This window comes from Gracilinanus agilis, chromosome 1 (assembly GCF_016433145.1).
Source record: "Gracilinanus agilis isolate LMUSP501 chromosome 1, AgileGrace, whole genome shotgun sequence".
Lineage (NCBI taxonomy): Eukaryota > Metazoa > Chordata > Mammalia > Didelphimorphia > Didelphidae > Gracilinanus > Gracilinanus agilis.
In genome coordinates, this window is record NC_058130.1 from 624,985,486 (window position 1) to 624,992,247 (window position 6,762).

At 33.7% G+C, this 6,762-nt stretch overlaps 1 pseudogene; it reads left to right on the plus strand.

Annotated features, from left to right (window-relative positions):
• The first annotated feature begins 2,955 nt into the window (after window positions 1–2,955).
• On the plus strand, window positions 2,956–3,085 carry LOC123232602 (annotated as a pseudogene).
• Window positions 3,086–6,762: the final 3,677 nt, after the last annotated feature.

Genomic DNA, 6,762 nt, shown 5'->3' on the forward strand with positions numbered 1-6,762 from the left:
TGGCCAGTCTGCTAGGTGTGAAGTGGTATCTCAAGAGTTGTTTTAATTTGCATTTCTCTAATTATGAGATATTTAGAACACTTTTTCATGTTTTTGTTGATAGTTTTGATTTTATCATGTGAAAACTGCCTATTTATGTCCCTTGACTATTGATCATTTGGGGAATGACTTGACATTTTGTACAATTAACTCCTTATAAATATGAGAAATTAGACTTTTTTCAGAGGTTTTTCTTATAAAGACTTTTTCCCACTGTTGCTTCCCTTCTAAATTTGACTGCATTGATTTTGTTATATAAAACTTTTTAAATTTATTTTAAACAAAATTATTCATTTTACACTGGTAATATTCTCTATCTCTTTCTTCGTCTTAAATTCTTTCCTTTCCCAAAGATCTGACTGGTATACTATTATATGTCCATCTAATATACTTATAATTTCTCTCTTTATATTTAGGTCATTTACCCATTTTGAATTTTATTTTTGGGTGTGAGATAGTGATTTAAACCTAATCTCTCCCATACTGTTCTCCAATTTTTCCAGCAGTTTTTGTCATAGTGGGTTCTTGTCCCAAAAGCAAGGATCTTTGGGTTTATTGTACACTATCTTGCTGATGTCATTTGCCGCAAGCCTATTGCACTGATCCTTCTGTCTCTTAGCCAGTACCATGTTGTTTTGATGATCACTGCTTTATAGTACAGCTCAAGTAGAGATAGGCCTCCATCCTTCACATTTTTTCATTAGTTTTCTTGATATTCTTGATCTTTTGTTCTTCCAAATGAACTTTGTTATAATTTTTCTAATTATATAAAAAGTTTCTTGGCAGTTTGATAGGTGTGGCACTCAATAAGTAAATTAATTTGGGTAGGATTTTCATTTTTATTACAATAGCTCATCCTACCCTTGAACAACTAATGTTTTTCCAATTTTTAGATCTAGTTTTAATTGTGTGGAAAGTGTTTTGTAGTTCTGTTCATATAATTCCTGTGTTTGCTTGACAGATAGATTCCTTGAAATTTTATTTTGTCTGGGGCGATTTTAAATGGAATTTCTCTTTCTGACTTGCTGCTGAGTTGTGTTGGAAATATATAGAAAGGCTGATCATTTATTTGAGATTATTTTGTATCCTGCAACTTTGCTAAAATTGTTGATTATTTCCACTAGCTTTTTAGTTGATTTTCTAAGATTCCCCAAGTAGACAAGACATCATATCATCTGCAAAGAGTGATAGTTTAGTTTCTTCATTGCCTACTTTAATCCCTTCAGTTTCTTTTTCTTCTCTAATTGCTATTACTAGCATTTCTAGTACAATTTTAAATAATATTGGTGATAATGGGCATCCTTGTGTCACTCCTGAACTTATTGGAAAGCCTTCTAACATCCCCATTGCAGATGATGCTTGGTGATGGTTTTAAATATATGCTATTTATTATTTTTAGGAAAGGCCCATCTGTTCCTATTTTTTATTGTTTTCAGTAGGAATGGGTGTTGAATTTTGTCAAAAAATGTTTCTACATCTATTGAAAAAATCATGTAATTTCTATTAGTTATGGCTGTTGATATGGTCAGTTATGTGGATGTTTTTCATAATGTTAAACCATCCTTACATTTCTTGTATAAATCCCACTTGGTCATAGTGAATAATTCTAATTATAACTTGCAGGAGTCTTTTTTGCCAGTATTTTATTTGAGTCTTTTACATCTTTATGTTCATTAAGGAGATTGGTCTGTAGGTTTCTTTTTAATTTTTTGGACTGCATGGCTTTGGAATCTATACCATATCTCTATCATAAAAAGAATTGGTAGATCTCTTTCTTTGCTTATTTTGTCAAATAGTTTGTATAGTACTGGGAATAGTTGTTCTTTAAATGTTTAATAGAATTCACTTGTGAATCCATTTGATCCTGGGTATTTTTTCTTAGGGAGTTCCTTGATGGCTTATTCAATTTCTTTTTCTGAGATGGGATTATTAAAGTATTCTATTTCTTCTTTTGTTATTCTAGGCAGTTTATATTTTTGTAAATATTCATCCATTTCACCTAAGTTGTCATATTTATTGTCATATAGTTGGGCAAAATAGTTCTTAATAATAACCTTTATTTCCTCTTCATTAGAGATGAGGTCACCCTTTTCATCTTTGATGCTGGTAATTTTATTTTCTTATTTCCTTTTTTTAGTAGATTAATAAGTTCTTTATTTTGTTTGTTTTTTCAAAGTACCAGCTCCTAGTCTTATTTATTAGTTCAATAGTTCTTATACTTTCAATTTATTTAATTTCTCCTTTCATTTTTAGGATTTCCAACTTGGTTTTTATCTCAGGATTTTTCATTTGTTCTCTTTCTAGTTTTTTTAAGTTGCATGCCAAATTCATTGACCTCCTCCCTCTCTCTGGTTTGTTGATATATACACTCAGGGTTATAAATTTCATCCTGAGAACTATTTTGTCTGCATTCCATAAATTGTGATATGTCGTTTCCTCATTGTTATTCTCTTCAATGAAATCAGTAATTGTTTCTTTGATTTGTTCTTTGACCTACCAGTTTTGAAGAATTAGATTATTTAGTTTCCAAATAATTTTAAATTTGCCTTTCCATAAGCCCTTATTGATTATGATTTTTATTGCATTATGGTCTGAAAAATTGCATTTATTATTTCTGCTTTTCTACATTTGTTTGCAATGTTTTTATGCCCTAGTGCACGGTCAATCTGTGTATTGAGCCGTGTGCTGCTGAAAAGATGGTATATTACTTTTTATCCCTATTTGTTTTTCTCCAGATACCTATTACCTCTAATTTTTCTAACATTTCATTTACTTCCCCTATTTCTTTCTTATTTATTTTTTTGGTTTGATTAATCTAGTTCTGATAGGAGAAGGTCGAGATTCTTCAGTAGTAAAGTTTTACTATCAATTTTCTCCTTAAACTCCTTTAATTTTTCCTTTAGAAATCTGAATGGTATTGCTTCTCGGCCTTTTGGCTAAGATCAAGTGTAGAAATCTGAATGGTATATCATTTCGTTCATATATGTTAAGTACTGATATTTCTTCATTATTTATACTGCCTTTTATCAAGATGTAATTACCTTCCTTATCTCTTTTAATCAGCTCTATTTTGGCTTTAGCTTTGTCTGAGATCATAATTGCTACTCCTACCTTCTTTGTCTCAGATGCAGCCCAGTAAATTCTCTTCCACCCTCTTACCTTTACTCTGGATATGTTTACCTGCCTCAAGTGTGTTTCTTGCAGTCAACATATGGTGGGATTCTGGTTTTTAATCCATTCTGCTATCCTCTTCCTTTTTATGGGTGAAGTCATCCCATTCACATTCACAGTTATGATTATTGTTTGTGTATCACCCTCCATTTTAACTTTCTCCTTTGATTTTGCCTTTTCTCTTATCCCTTTTACCCTCCCCTCTAACTTTTTGCTTCTAGTCTGTCCTCCCCATTTCCCCTCCCTAATGTTACTTCCCTTCCCACTCCTTCCCTTCTTTTTACTTCTCTCTTACTATAGTAGCTTTTAAAAGACACCCCCAACCTCTCCCTCCCCTGTATTGCTCCTCTCTCCACAAGTACATTTATAATCCTTCTACTTCTATATAGGGCATGATACAATTCTTTGTCCCAATAGATCTGACTGTTTTTCCTTCTCAAAGCCAATTTCAATGCGCATGAGATTTAAGTACTACCTGTTGTCAATCTCTTCTTCCCTTCCATTGTATTGGTCTTCTCCCCCGAACCTCCATGCACTTTTTTATGAAATATATATTTACCCCATTTTATCTCTTTTCCCTTTTCTCTTAGTATTATTCACTTTTTATCCCTAGTTTTTTTCTATATTTTTGACATACCATCCTATGCAGTTTATCACTATAACCTCTAGTCTAGGTATACATACTTCTTCTAACTACCCCAATGAAAATAATAATAATTTTAAGAGTTACTGATATCATATTTCCATATAGGAAAATTAATCATTTCAACTCAGTGGTTTCCACAATTTTACCCCTTTCTTAATTACCTTTTGGTAGTTCTCTTCAGTTCTGTATTTGGGCATCAAATACTCTTTTCTTCAGAAATTTTTGGAAATCTTCTATTTTATTAAATGACCATACTTTCCCCTGCAAGAATATTGTCAATTTTGCTGAGTAATTGATTCTTGGTTGTAGATTCAATTCCCTTGCTTTCTGGAATATTATATTCTATGCCTTCAGATCCTACAGTGTGGATACAGCCAGATTCTGTGTAATCCTGTCTGTGGCTCCATGATATCTGAATTGTTTCTTTTTAGTAGCTTGTAATATCTTTTCCTTGATGTAGAAATTCTAGAACTTGGTTACAACATTCATGGGCAGTGTCAACTGGGGATTTAATGCAGGAAGTGATCTGTGGATTCTTTCAATCTCTACTTTACCATTTTTCCAAGAATATCAGGGCAATTTTCTTGGAAATTTTCCTTTAGAGCAATGCCTAGGCTTTTAATTTTGTCATGATTTTCTGATACCCCCAGAATTCTTAAATTGTCTCTCTTAGATCTATTTTCCATGTGTGTTATTTTACCAATGAAGTGTTTCATATTTTCCTCAATTTTTTCATTCTTTTGATTTTGTTTTATAGGTTCTTGCTGCCTTGTGAAGTCATTCCCTTCTAATTATTTGATTCTAATTTTTAAAGAGTGAATTTTATCCTTGACTTTTTGAACCTCTTTTTCCTTTTGATCTATTTTTCTTTGTAGGTAATTGTTTTTATCTTTTACTTTCTTTGCCTCATTTACAAGATGGCCATTTCTGGCTTTTAAGATGATATTTTCTTGTTTTAGTTTGTGTGCCTCTGTTTCTAGATAACCTATTTTGCTTTTTAAGTTCTTTTTTCCAATTTTCTTCCACCTATTTAATTGTTTTCTTGAACTGTGTTTTGAGTTCTTCTAGAGCCTGAGTCCAATTCCAGAGCTAGAGTTCCTGAGTTTTTGCTTGGGGTTCCTTGGTCAACCTCTATTCCATTTGTTCTTTGTTAATTACCTGAATAGAAGCTGTTGATTATAATTTCTTTTTTCTTTTTCTGTTGTTTACCCATTTTTCCTTCCCACCCTCCTAATTGGCTGTATTCTTGCTCCTCTATTTATTTGCTGGATCTGTGAGTTTGTGATTTTCTGCCCTGAAGAGGCTTCTTCTCTGCTTAGCTGATTAACTAGATTAGGCTGATGGATATGACTAGATGAATTAATGTGCCCTGAGATCAGATCTTCCCCAACTGCCAGCAGAGGCTAAAGGTGAAAGTGAAGGTGTAGAAGCTGAAGGTCCTTATCCTCTTTCCTCCTCTCTATTCCTTTCTGCCAGCCATCTCCCTGCTAGCTGCCTAGTCAGAGTCCTGAGCTTCCCCTGTTTTTACCAAAGTACTCAGTGTTGGTTGCAGCCTTCCCCTTCAGCTGGATTCCTACCTTGGGTCTCAGAACAGTAGGTGGGAGAGGGGTGTTATATCTTTCCCTTATACCCAAGAATTCAACTTTATATGTATGCTATTCAGGTTGGATTGATCAAGAGAAACCTGTGGCTCTGTTCTGCTGCTGAATCTGGGTCTCTGTCTACTCTGTACCTTGGCTCCTCTGGTTTTCTGCAAGCTCCATGACACTGAACTCCTCTTTTCCCTCTGAGGTTGTCTTCTCTGAAGTATTGATAAACTGTATTAAGTCAGTTGAGCTGATCTGCAGAGCTGATTGTGCCCTGAGGCCAAAACTTCCAGCAGTAGAGGCTCAAGATGGAGATGTGGTGGCTGAAAGTTGATATCAGCCTTTACTCTTCTCCCCTTCTCTCCTTCATCTGCCTCCTTGCCAACCTTCTCTGACCTTCTCATAGTTGTGGTATCAAGGTACTCTGTTCTGGTTGGAGCCCTCACTCTGAGATCCCCAAAACTGCCTGTGCTTCAGCACAGTAGGTGGGGGAGGGGCACTGGGGCCTTCATTCTTTCTTTTGCTTAAACAGAGAATTTAACCTTCTTTGTGTACCTTTTAAGTTGAATTGAGTGGGAGGGCCCCATAGCTCTGTTATTTTTTTTTAATTGGGTTTTCTGTCCCCCATGAAGAGCTTTGTATTGGATTGGTGTGGAAGGGTTTTTACAGAGGAATTGACTTTTGCTGCATCTAAGCTGCCATATTTAATTAACTCTGCTGCTAGCTCTTCTCTTGTTGCTAAAGCTAACATTTCTAGTATAATATCATACAACAGTAATAAAGGGCAGCCTTGTTTCACTTCTGATCTCATGGTTTTTGATAGATACTACTTATTATTTAAGGAAAGGCTCATTTACTCTGATCCTTTCAAGTGATTTTAATAGGAATTGATGTATTATTTTAAAGGTTTTTTTCTGCTTTTATTGAGATAATCATGTGATATCTGTTAGTTTAATTATTGATATGGTAAATTATGCTGATAGATTTCCTGATATTAAATTAGCCTTGCATTTGGGGTATAAATACCAACTGGCCATAGTGAATAATCCCTGTGATATATTGCTGCAGTTTTTTTGCTATTATTTTATTTAAGGTTTTTTTTTCACTGATATTCATTAAGGAAATTGACCAACATTTTTTTTTCTTTCTTTGGTCTTCCTAGCTTAGGTATCAGCACCATATTTTTGTCATAAAAAAGAATTCAGGAGGATTGTTCCTTTATTTATTTTGCCAAATAATATATACATGTATGTATGTATGTATGTGTATATATATATATATATATATATATATATATATATATATATATATATATATATA